This window comes from Eumetopias jubatus, unplaced genomic scaffold, assembly GCF_037043125.1.
Source record: "Eumetopias jubatus isolate StellerSeaLion01/CBP00866 unplaced genomic scaffold, mEumJub1_p1.0 scaffold_4, whole genome shotgun sequence".
In the NCBI taxonomy this organism is placed as follows: Eukaryota; Metazoa; Chordata; class Mammalia; order Carnivora; family Otariidae; genus Eumetopias; species Eumetopias jubatus.
This window is the reverse complement of record NW_028274810.1, coordinates 189809573-189822992: the sequence shown is the minus strand read 5'-3', so window position 1 is coordinate 189822992 and position 13420 is coordinate 189809573. Positions and strand designations below refer to the sequence as shown.

The 13420-nt window shown below is 37.9% G+C and overlaps 1 protein-coding gene across 7 annotated transcripts in view; it reads left to right on the top strand.

Moving 5' to 3' along the window:
* Positions 1-13420, top strand: part of SPIDR (scaffold protein involved in DNA repair) — a 562942-nt gene that overhangs the window by 489558 nt on the left and 59964 nt on the right. The window lies entirely within an intron of this gene.

Here is a 13420-nt window from a genome sequence, read left to right as displayed (position 1 = left end):
AAAGTTTTGTTCTCTATCAAGTTTCATGGTACCTTACCTTAAAATGTGGTTTTGGATAGGCAAGGTAGAATGGTATGTAGATCTGGTCCAAACTGTGGCTATTACATCTCCAATAATCATCCTAAATCTATAAATTAGGGAAAAGAAGAAACATTTTTAATCAAACTATTCAGTCATTTAGAGAATTAGTGTAAACAGTGTATTTGCAATTTTCTCTCTTATTGTAATCTCTCTTCACTTGAATAGTGTGTTATTTTAACTCTCTTGATGTTAATTTTTTACCTAATTATCGTAACATCTGAGCTTATACCAGTATATGAGAGAGAAAAAAACCCATCATGAATATATGATGTTCTGATTTTGAAGCAGTTATTGATAGCATCTTCCAGTGGTTTGCATAATGAACATTCTAGCCATGGTCATTCTAAATTGTGAGCATTTATTGAGTGTTGTCCTGACTGACCTATGTAGGCAGTCAGCACTCCCAGAGACCATAACTCCATGTCTCATCTGGCTTTCATATGGTACTGTACAGGTGAGTGATGGCTCTGCCCAAGAGCTTGTTTTCCTGAAAAACATGTATTTCATGGAAAGAGTCCTATAAACCCTGGGTAGATAGACAAAAGAACATTGATCCATGCAGATTTGTCTTATAACAAATGCTTCCTTTTGTTTATAAAAAGGTAGCTGTATTATAATGCAATTGCCTTATAGATTGGGGGTAGGGGGAGGTTTACCCAGATATTTAGAAAGCGTATCTACATGTGTGAAAAGCTTAAGTTTCACATGAAACTTATCTTTATTAAGGCTGAACCTCATTTTAGTCCTAAGTTTTAGAATAACAAGCATCTGGGGGCGCCTGGGTGGCTCAGTCATTAAGCATCTGCCTTTGGCTCAGGTCATGATCCCAGGGTCGTGGGATGGAGCCCCGTATCGGGCTCCCTGCTCAGCCGGGAGTCTGCTTCTCCCACTCCCCCTGTTCCCTCTCTCGCTGTGTCTCTCTCTGTCAAATAAATAAATAAAATCTTTTAAAAAATAAATAAATTAAAAAAAAATAATTACAAGAATCTGAAAAGACTATAGTACAGTTTTAAATGGTATCGCTGCCCCAGCATATTGACCTGACAGCATTAACTTTATCAGGGCCATGTGGGAGGTAATCTTCCTCGACATGAACTCTACACATAAGCCTCCCACCTGAGCATACCAGGATACAGGTGGGCTCCCCATGACGGGAAATCCTCCCTATGGGGCAGCAGAGTTGCTCCAGCTGCCAGCTTCCCTAGTGTAGGCCAGACAGAGGCTGCTCTGGGAGGCTTACTTCTTGCTGGAGACTGTAGTACATAACTTCTTGTGGCAGTTCTACCGGTAAATGACAGAGCCACTGCAATCCTGAGTCTTTGGCTCTGTAAAGTTCATGTTCTTTTACCATTATACTTTACGATCATATGTGTTCCTAACCCTTAACCTACTTTTTTGTGGGTTACAAGGGGAGCCCTACTACTATCTACAACATTCCCATAGGAAATGTTTTTTCCACAGGAAATACACTGAGTATTGCAAATAATTCATTTACAAACTTTGGAACCCGTACCATTTTTAGGTTTGTGACTAAATATTTGGTTTTTTTTTTAGGTTGGCATTAATTTCTTTACTTATCTATTTTATTTTATTTTATTTTAATTTAATTTAATTTTATTTTATTATTTTATTTTATTTTATTTTATTTTATCTTATTTTGGCACACAGCTATCCCAGTAAATGTTTAGATTGTCTTTTTGTTCTTTTGGAAACTATATTTCTTCAAAACAAATTATTAAATCATTTAGGAATGCTGGATGTTATAATTGCCTATTAGTGATATCATCCATTGTCAGTCATCCATCCATGGCCCAGTAAACACAAATTGTCTCTTTTATTTTCCCCCAAATTATTGTGTTTCATGGCAACTCCCATAAACTCTAACAAAATATACTTCTCATAAACCGTTATTTCCCAAAATTCAAGCTAAAATGATTAATTATAATTATATACTTCCAATATCTAATACAGAAATTGGAAGTATTTCCAAAAAAAAAGTTGGAAAATAGTTGTGTGTTTAGGCTAAGTCATGAAGTCTTTTAGATCTTGGCTACCAGATTTCATCTGATCCATGCTTCTAGTGATGGAAAATCACTACTCCCTACAAGGGCTACGAAGTGGACTGATGACCTCAAAGCTGTCGAGTCAGAACAGACATGCTGTTGGACCAGTGTGTGGGGATTGCTGCTCTGTCCACCTGTCTCATTTGGGAAGGCTTGCATAAAAACAACAATCATATCTTTTGTATTTCTCTGATATATTTTTGGAGTTGCATGTCCATACTGACTGCTTAAAGCAAAAAAACTCAGAAAATAGCCTGGATTTAAAGGAAAAAAACTACAATTTTCAGAAAAACACTGCCGACACATGCTCATTAAACAGAATGTGGAGCTCTGGTGTCTGTGCTTTCTTCCTCTCTAGAGCACTCCCTGCTATTTGTCCAGTGACTCTCCTCCTAAGGCACATCCCCTGACCTTTGTCTTCCCACGTGGCCTGTGCAGCAGTTTAGTGGGTCAAATGAGTGGAAAAGTCACATGACCTTGATGTCATAATTCTGTGTATGAACTTTATCTTTTTATTGTTGATTATTATACATTTTTATTTTTATATGATAGGGCTATACTGAGTGGGAAAAGAATTCCAAAAATATGTGTTAACTGGAAATGGAAATGGAAAATATAGCTAGCCAAATTTTTTGTGGGGGAGGGGAAATTCTTTCAGTTCAAAATCCTACTCGTATTTATGCCCTAACTTGTTAAAACCCACTGATTTCTGTGTCTAAAATCACTAATTTGTAGGTGCTATTTGACTTAGATCTGTTGACTGGCCCTTTAAGAGAAGATTTATTGAAGAGTATTTAGTCAGTACTCACCATGTACAGAAAGCTCTACCTGAGTACCCAGAATGACAAGGAAGCAGTTCACATGTTCTTTGACCTTGAATTGCATCCCTTTGAACAGAAAACTAGACAGGCACAAATATTGGAGAATGGTTTAAGTGACTAGATCCTAACTGGCTATAATCTCAGATTTCATAAAAGAAGTCAGTGAGAACAAGTGCTTTAAACGTCCTGACCTGTCAGAAAGAAAAGTTCTCTTCAGATTGGTAAGATGTTATCTGTGAAAACATACACGTAGGATCAGGAGAGATGTATGCAAAAGAGGAAATGAAAAGATAATTCACTCATTTATTCTATAAGGATTTAGTGCCTCTTTGTGCTATGCCCCTGGCTAAAGGCTGAGGCACTGAGCTGTGTGCTAGATTTTTGGGATTTATCCTAAACCAGAATATACTAGGGTATAAAGTCAACTAGATAAAGCCTTAGATCCTATTTTTAGGGATTCCGCATCAATCAGAGAGAAAATTAGGGCCTCTATGAGACCTTGAGAGAAGAAAAGAAGAGGTAATAAAAATAAAAATGGAGTTAAGATTATCCTGATGTTGTACCTATAATGGATTTAAGATACAGGGAGAGATTGGGGCAGGGCTACAGATTTGGAAACTTCTGTAGCAATTGAGAGAAGGAGAACAAAGAACCAGTTAGAAACTAATCTTAATTTCTGATACCTGCAGTCAGCTCCACCAGGAGTGTAAAAATAGACCGTTCCCTCCAGGAGCTCATGGACCAGCAGGAGAGCCAGGGGTGACCCAAGCAGACACTGACCGGCAAGTGCCTAATACAGAGAGCTGTGGGTTGATAGCAGCCACCTTCGAGGGGGGATCTGAGGGCAGGTCAAGATTTAGGAACCCTGAAGAGAACAGGAAAGGCCTGAGGCTAAAGACCAGAATGAGGAAGAGAGGGAAGACTGTCTCCATTATCTCCTTTGGGAGCCAGACTGAAGATAAGGAGAGCACTGCTGTCTGGTCAGCTTTCATTATAGAGTGAGGGGTGGGCACTTTGTGTGTGGGGTGGTGCATTTCAGAGAGTGATCCAATTAATAGTTACTGTTTAAATGTCAACTTTTATTTTCAAGGTAACCGATTAAGTACTGATAACTTTTATACTAGAAGCCAAGTTTAGTCAATATGCTCAAATACTAACCCCATAGTCAGGATTCAAAAGTCCTTTACAAGCCCCCATGCTAGTCCCCAGCCTGCTGCACTTGTGACCTTTAGTCCCACCACTCAGGCATGTGCCATGCCCTAGACCTAGAACACTTTGCTTTTCTCCTGGGCCTTATTTAAGCCCCACCTTTCCCTCATAGGCCAGTCTTAAGATGCTCCTTCATTAAGACTCCTGGCACCTGTACCCAGCACTACTTTATCTGTACCCAGCACTTCCTTTATCTCCTGCAGCGGTTACTGCTGGGTCACCTCCTCCCCTCCTCCACCTGGGCTTCCAGTGGTCATAATGCTACTCACTTCAATGCCCATGCCCAGGACTCTTTGGAATTCCTGCTGACCTGTGTCCCACCAGAGAGGTATACTTTAATGTAAATAAGAGTGACATCATAGGCATAAGTTTGAATGTGTCCATTTTTTTAGCAATAATGTACAAACATCAAGACTTTTATGAGGAATCTTGGAATGGCTCTCCCAAGCTGTCCTGCACCATGTGCCTGGCTCTGAGTCACACCAAGACATCAGACCTTGTCTTGGTCATTGTCACATACCTTTGCATGATGTAGACAATCAGTAAAAGTTGACATTGATTAGAATGCCTGGTGGCCAGTATTTCAAGCTAGTCTGCCCATTGTTAGGCTCTGTGAGGGCAGGTGCTGTTTCTTGTTCACCATTATATTTCCTAGCACATGACACACTCATAATAAATATTTGTGAAATGGACATTAGTTGTTTGCTTGGGTTTATCTTACAGTTTTCCTCCACAGGATTTGGATGTATATTTTTGTACATAATTAGTGGTAATTATTGGAGCTCAATTTTAGCAGGAAGAATGGAAACCATTTGGCCCCAAGACTTGCATCCAGTGCAGGTGAGGGCCATGCTCTCTATGAACCTCTGCACATAGACCTTTGGTTTCCTCACAAAGTCTAAGCGGACATGCATGGGGTTGTGCTGTGAAAACACTTTATCAAGGAGGGGGAGAGTGTGAATGTTCATTACTTAATATTTAACAGAAAAAAGTTTTCCATGCATTGCACTTTGATTTTCTTGTCCTTTTTTAGCCTTCACAAGAGTCAGTATAGGAGAAGACTCTGTTCTCACTCCCATTTTAGAGGTGAGGATGATTGGCCAGGGTCAAGCTCCAGTGTGATGTGACACTAGGGTGTTCAGTCTCCTATGTAGACCTCTGCCTTCACTCCAGTTGGGTGTGACCCAGAGTGCGGAGAAGTGCAGTAGAAGGGAATCATTAGGAATTATTCAATGCAAGTTGACTGGGTTGGGTTAGGGTTATTATTGAGGAACATTTCAGATGCTTCTTTAACAGGAAATATGTGGTGCTGAGAGCTCTCCTTGGGTAAGAAACGTACGTAGTAATTTCCTTCCTTTGATTTTCCCTCTTCAAAAATGCCACCCTTTTAAAGAGCCACACACTTCCCTTGGGGTTTGAGGTCCAGAAACTCTTGTTAATTGCTGTGGTTGGAAACCCTCCTTTTCAGGGATGTTCTTAATAATAATTTCATGATTTTGAAAAATAAAATTGTTCCTGGGGTTCACTTAAGTTTCTGGAAGGTGAATAAAATGTCAGTGAAAGAGAATGTACTAAATCTTAAAACCAGTGATGCTCAAAGAAGCAAAAGGAAGCTCCCACTAAACAAGCATCATGCTATTAATTTAAGCCCTTAATCAGTTTAGAAGTATGTTTTGTGTTTTCCCTATAGATTTTATTGTTTTCTCTCTGCCATTGTTTCTTAACATGAGTACTTTAATTCAAAATTAAATCTTTCTATTGTCCTTTGACGTGGGATTATTTTTGGTCTCTATTTAACAATTGTACAGGAAAGCATAAACAACAATAAAACAGTAAATAGAAGTTTAAGTAGGCAAATCTTTTCAAGATTGTATCCCCCCCTTCTTCAACCTTTCTTGGTTAATATTGTGTATGTGTTGTTTTTGTGTTCTGATGTATTTCTTGCCTGACATTATACAGAATTTCTTATATATCTGTGCTGCCCACACCCCCTTATTTTGCTGCTGTGGTGTTCTCTAATTTGAGGGCACCCAAATGGACATTCTGCATAGAGTGGAAAGAGTCTTAACTTGAAATCAGGAGACCTGGATTGTACTCCTGGCTGTGCTACCAGTACCAGTAACTCTGGTGCCTTATGCATCTGGAAATGAAATGACTAGACCAAATAACCTTCAGGCCTCTTTAGGTTTAAGGTTATTACTTTCCCTTTCAGGGAGGCTTTTATTTTTAGCTTTGTACACAAAGATACTTCTTCCACTTGAACATCTTTTCCTTAAAGAAAATATTGAACCTGTTGTTTAAACAATCTTCTTACACATAAAATTGCAAAGTTGCCATCTCTTTCGTAGGTATGGAGCATACATCTTTGGCTGAGCATAATAAACATAGTAAACCTTGTAAGGTCTATAAAGTAAGGATTACAGTGAGCTAGATTGTGACTTTCAATGTAGAGCATTTTGGAAGGTAAAACAAGTTCTACAAAACTTTTCTTAGAAACATTTTAGGAAGATGATGTCTATTTTCCTAACTATTGTTTGCTTTATTTTTTTTTAAGATTTTATTTATTTATTATTTATTTGAGAGAGAGAGAGAGAAAGAAACAGCATGGGAGGGGATAGGGTCGGAGGGAGAAGCAGGTTCCCCGCTGAGCCGGGAGCCCAATGTGGGACTCCATCCCAGGACTCCAGGATCATGACCTGAGCCGAAGGCAGTTGCTTAACCAACTGAGCCACCCAGGCATCCACTATTGTTTGCTTTAATCACTTTATTTCTGAATGTCTTTGCTACTGTGAACTGACAGTTATTTTTATTAGATTCTAATCCAAGGTTAATAGAAATCATACCTTTTATTTTTATTTAGAGGGAAGGTACTTTTCAAAATCTGAGGTTATAGTCTCAAGTCACACAAATCCTGATTAGATTTACAACTCTAGACTTCAACTGTTGAATTGCTTCCTTAATATATTTGATTGCTTTGCTGTAATCACATTAATTAATTAGTTCTGATACAGGGAGATCTTTACATGATAAGAAGGAGATGTATAGAAGAAACAAGGTAACCCAAGCAGTATCATGCATCAAAGTTTGGTTTCTTTATTTTTATTATCAACTAAATAGTCACTAGTATTCAGGGGTTTAATTAAGAAAAATAAGAATAAAAACAGGAAGAAATTCATAAGCCCAAGTCAGAAGAATACGGGACATAATACCAATAAGAAAATTCAAAAGGATACAATTAAACCAAACTGAAATGTGTGAGGTGCAAGAAGGGAGGATGAGCAAACCAAGTGGTAAATATGTGGGCAAACCCAGTACTCCCAAGTAACACTGACTATATAAAACAATATTTATATTGTACACCCGAAGTTAGGAAAAGTTTGATCAAAGTCTATTTAAATAGTTTTGGGCAAGAATACTCTATGATGATGTTGTATACTTCGTATTGCCTCACATTAAGAGGTACACAACATCTAATCAGTGATAGCAAGCCTGGGATCAGGGTGAAACAGGCAAATCCCTCTATCACAAAGTCGTATTTTTCTCATTCTATGGGGTGAGACCTTGGCAGAAGAAACAAGTACAAAGTGTGTGAGACAGATTTGTGTATGGTGTGTTTGAGAAATAGTAAGGAGAAGGATATCCTATAGTGTAGCCCTTGGCTAAGCTAATATCTGAACAGAATTGTTTGCCTATTGAACATTTCTTTTAAAATGAACATGTTTCAGAATCACTAAATGAATCATTTGTTTAATGATTGAGAATCATTTAATCAGAATTAATAAATAATCCCTGTAGCAAACAACTATTGATACTGGACCAGATCCCCTTAAAGCCCTTCCATCATTTCTTTTGTACCCATCCCCAACCCCAGCTCCTTTGTATTTTTGCATCTGTGGGCCCACATCTGTCCCTGTCTTCAAAAGACTGCACTCAGCCACAGATACTGTTTTGTCTGCCTGTGAAAACAGCTGGAAGTATCTGAGAATTTGGGTTCCCCTTAGTTTAGGTGGCCCTTAGCCAATGAGTGACTTATGAAAGCCCATGTTTGGACAAAATCTAATCTATAATTTGTTCTCCAAAGCTCTCTTGTAAAATCCTACTGAGGCTAGAACTTAGCCAGAAAAAAACAAACAAACTGGATATCAACCCCAAAACACTACCTCTGTGCAAACACAGAAGTATAATCACAAGCCTGTGTAATATTCCATTGTATGTGTATATTTAAACCACATCTTCCTTATCTATTCATCTGTCATTGGACACTTGGGTTGCTTAGATATCTTGGCTATTGTAAATAATGCTGCAATAAACATAGGGATGCATATATGTTCTTTTAATTACCATTCATGTTTTCTTTAGGTAAATAACCAGTAGTAGAATTATTGGTTCATTTTTAATTTTGTGAGGAATCTCTGTACTGTTCTCCACAGTGGCTACACCAACTTACATTCCCACCGGCAGTTCACGAGGGTTCCTTTTTTTCCACATCCTCACCAACACATGTTATTTCTTTTTGATTTTAGCCATCCTGACAGATATAAGCTGTGATATCTCATTGTAGTTTTGATTTGCATTTTCCTGATGATTTATGATGTTGAGCATCTTTTCACATGTCTGTTGGCCATCTGGATGTGTTTTTTTGGAAAAATGCCTATTCAGGTCTTCTGTCCATTTTTTTAATTGGGCTATTTGTTTTTTTGGTATTGCATTGTATAAGTTCTTTATATATTTTGGATATTAGCCCTTATTGGATATGTCATTTGCAAATATCTTCTCGCATTTCAGTATGTTGTCTTTTCACTTTGTGGGTAGTTTCCTTCACTGTGCAGATGCTTTCTATTTTGAAGTAGTTCCAATAGTTTTTTTGTTTTTGTTTCCCTTGCCTCAGGAGACATATCTAGGAAAATGTTGCTATGGCCATTGTCAAAGAAATTACTGCCTGTTTTTCATGTAGAATTTTTATAGTTTCAGGCCTCACATTTAGGTCTTCAACCCATTTTGAGTTTATTTTTGTGTATGGTATAAGAAAGTGGTCCAGTTTTATTCTTTTGCATGTGGCTGTCCAGTTTTCCCAGCACCATTTATCAAAGAGACTATCTTTTCCCCATTGTATATTCTTGCCTCCTTCGTCATAGATTAATTGACCATATAGGCGTGGGCTTATTTCTAGGCTCTCTGTTCTGTTGCATTAATCCATGTATTTATTTTTGTGCCCGTACCATACTGTTTTGACTACTACAGCTTTGTAGTGTATCTTAAAATCTGGGACTGTGATGCCTCCAGCTTTGTTCTTCTTTGTCAAGATTGTTTAAAGGATGGAATCTTTCCATTTGCAACAACATGGATGAACCTATCATGCTAAGTGAAATAAGTCAGAGAAAGACAAATACCATATGATTTCACTCATATGTAGAATCTAAAAAACAAAACAAATGAATAAACAAACAGAAAGTAGAATCAGCCCTATAAAATACAAAGAACTGATGGTTTCCAGAGGGAAAGGGGAGGGGGGAGATGGGTCAAATCAGTGAAGGGGAGGGGAGGTACAGGCTTCCAGTTATGGAGTGAATATGTCACGGGGATGAAAGGTACCGCATAGGGAATATAGTCAATGATATTGTAATAGCCTTATTTGGTGACAGATGGTAGCTACATATGGCTGAGCATAGCCCATAATATATAGAGAAATTGAATCACTGTGTTGTACACCTGAAACTAATATAACATTGTGTCAACTGTACTCAAGAAAAAGAATTTATGAATAATCCCAGCCTGAAAAAGAAAAGAAATATAATCAGAAGTAAAGGAGGGCATGTATTCCGGAGAATAAATGAAGTGGCAAACAAAAAGGGTTTTTTAGTAAGCAAAAATAAACTGAGTTGAAAGAATGAAATGCTGACACATGCTACAGTATGAATGAACTTTGAAAACATTATGTTAGGAGAAAGAAGCCAGACACTAAAGGTCACATAATATATGATTACATTTATATGAAATGCCTGGAATAGACATTTCCCTGAAGACAGAAAGCAGACTGGTGGCTGCCAGGGCTTGGGTGTAGGAGAGAATGGGAGCAACTGCTCACGGGTACAGGGTCTGCCTTGGGGGTGATGAAAATGTTTTGGAACTAGATAGAGGTGATTGTTACACCACATTGTGAATATACTAAATGCCCCCTGAATCATGTACTTTAAAATGGTTAATTTTATGCTGTATGAATTTTACCTCAATTTTTGAAAAGGAAAAAAGAAAAATGAACTGATTGTCTAAAAAATGCTTATACTGAGTTATGAAAACAGCTACAAATGTTTCCATAAGTCTAGTTGGAGCAGAATAGTTTCTAAATGGAACCTCTGGGCATAATTTCACATATCTCAAAAAGGGATAACTAGGGAATAGGGGCTCAGAAAGGAAATGCCAGTTATTTAAGCTTAACCATTATTTTGGAGAAATTAAGACAAAGATTTATTAAAATGGGCACCCCTCTAAATCATTCATCACCTTTATCTTTCAATGAAAGATCCTTAAGGTAAGAAAGCTATTTTATATCTCCTCTAATTTGTTTTTATTGTCAATGATAGTGAAAATCAAGACATTGATTAAAGGATACAAAGAAAAAAATCAACAGATTACAGCAAGGCTTGGCACACCCACCAGGTTGATCACAGGAAGGTTGAATGACAGCCACAAACCACGTAAGAGATTCTCTTTGAACTTCACAGGTCAAGCAGTAACCATTGTCAAGATTATTGCCCTTAATAGTATTTAGAAAAACTATTCAATAAAAATAAATTTGCATTGTAGTCCATTAGATAAAGAAATTCTGTTTTGACTATAGACTTTTACGTGTCTCTTTTTCTTCCCTTTTTCATTCATTACCACATCACCTTACTGTGGACACATGGATGATGTCCTAGTTCCAGTTTTCAAAGAGTTTACATTCTAGCAGGGAAGCAGTTTGGAAACAATAACAGTATCATAAGGTTTTTGCTGGAGTGGGTGGATATCCCCCTCATTTGCTTGAGTCAGTAGGAAGGTTTCAACAAGAAGGCCTTCATGGTGTGCCTTATAGGTTCATCAGGTTTCCAGGCAGACACCCATAGGAGAGCATTCTCCCAGCCATAAATTTATTTTCCCATTATCTTTTGACCAAAAACAGACTACCATTCAGAACCAAGTGTTACTTTTCTGTGTCCTCCATAGCAGTTAAATAGTTTTCAATGAAAACTTGATGATCATATGATAAAGTCAGAACCAAAACAGTCACAAACATTTCTTGGCCATATGAAACAAAATTTTTTTTTACTTTAAATTTGTTATTGTTATGTTAATCACCATACATTACATCATTAGTTTTTGATGTAGTGTTCCATGATTCATTGTTTGTGCATAACACCCAGTGCTCCATGTAGAATGTGCCCTCTTTAATATCCATCACCAGGCTAACCCATCCCCCCACCCCCCTCCCCTCTAGAACCCTCAGTTTGTTTTTCAGGGTCCATCATCTCTCATGGTTCGTCTCCCCCTCCAATTTACTCCCCTTCATTCTTCCCCTCCTACTATCTTCTTCTTCTTTTCTTTTTTTAACATATATTGCATTATTTGTTTCAGAGGTACAGATCTGTGATTCAACAGTCTTGCACAATTCACAGCACTCACCATAGCACATACCCTCCCCAATGTCTATCACCCATCCCCCCACCACTCCAGCAACCCTCAGTTTGTTTCCTGAGATTAAGAATTCCTCATATCAGTGAGGTCATATGATACCTGTCTTTCTCTGATTGACTTATTTCACTAAGCATAACACCCTCCAGTTCCATCCACATCGTTGCAAATGGCAAGCTCTCATTCCTTTTGATGGCTGCATAATATTCCATTGTGTATATATACCACATCTTCTTTATCCAGTCATCTGTCGATGGACATCTTGGCTCTTTCCATAGTTTGGCTATTGTGGATATTGCTGCTATAAACATTGGGATGCACGTACCCCTTCAGATCCCTACGTTTGTATCTTTGTGGTAAATACCCAGTAGTGCAATTGCTGGATCGTATGGTAGCTCTATTTTCAACTTTTTGAGGAACCTCCATACTGTTTTCCAGAGTGGCTGCATGATGAAACAAATTTTTTAGTAGTAATCTCAAAACTGTCTTTGATCTTCCTCCCTCACTTCACTACATACTCCCCCATAACCAAGAGACAAAATAGAACCAAGTTAACTTGGAATTATATAACCATATCTGCCAGGCCTATGCAAGGGGACTTGCTGGTTAAAAAACAAAACTCATACTTCCAAGAACTTTGCTGGACACTGATCAGAGGCAATTGGGATTCCGTGTTGATAAAGGGCACTGGTCTCAGAATCAACATATCAGAGTTATATATTAGCTCTTATGTCCGCTGGTTGACTGAAACTAATCCCATTCTTAGTTATCAGTCAGAATAAATAGCATTTACTTCCCAAGGCTGTTAGGATAATTTAATGAGATAATAAATAAAAGTGTTTTGTACAATCTAAAACACCATATAAACAGTGGCTCTTTCCTTCTTCCTCCTACTTTATTTTTTCTTTTTTGATTAGCTGAAAAGTAGAAATCTTGCCTAAACTGATCTAAGACTTTGTTGTCTTGTTTTTACAAACAAAATGGTAAGAGAAAGACAATAGAGTAATTTAGAAGAATGATAATTAGAAATTGGAAGTGTTCCACTTTTTTCCAGGAAGGAAAAGAAATCCAGTCGGAAATTGCCAGGCCTTGTTAATTGCCCAATCATAATGGGAAAGAATGGATAATGAAACCAGTGGAATTAAAAGTACAGAGAGATTTAGTTAAAACAAGGATCAAAGAAACCAGAAGGAAGATCAGCTGATACAAGAACATAAAAACAACTAGTACCTGTCCCTCCAGGTTAGCAGTTTATCTAGTTGATTTGCCTTGCAGCACAGCAACTCTAGAATTCAGTAAATGGGCAGGATTTTTTTTTCTTTTTCATTCATTCCTTCTCTTGGAAATCTCAACAATTCCTCTTTCTTCCCCCTGCTGTTCTTTTCCTAACAAAAGTCATAATTATCTACCAGTAGGCCAGTAGTTTTAAAACTTTTGAACTTTTTTAAAAAATAGAAATCTAAAGTACAATTGAAATGTGACAACAAATCCATGTGGAGCTGTTCTGTTTAAACCTGGGAGGTGGATGGGTAGAAACCCCCACAGCCTCTCCACCTGGCTCCTTAGGGCTCCAGCAGC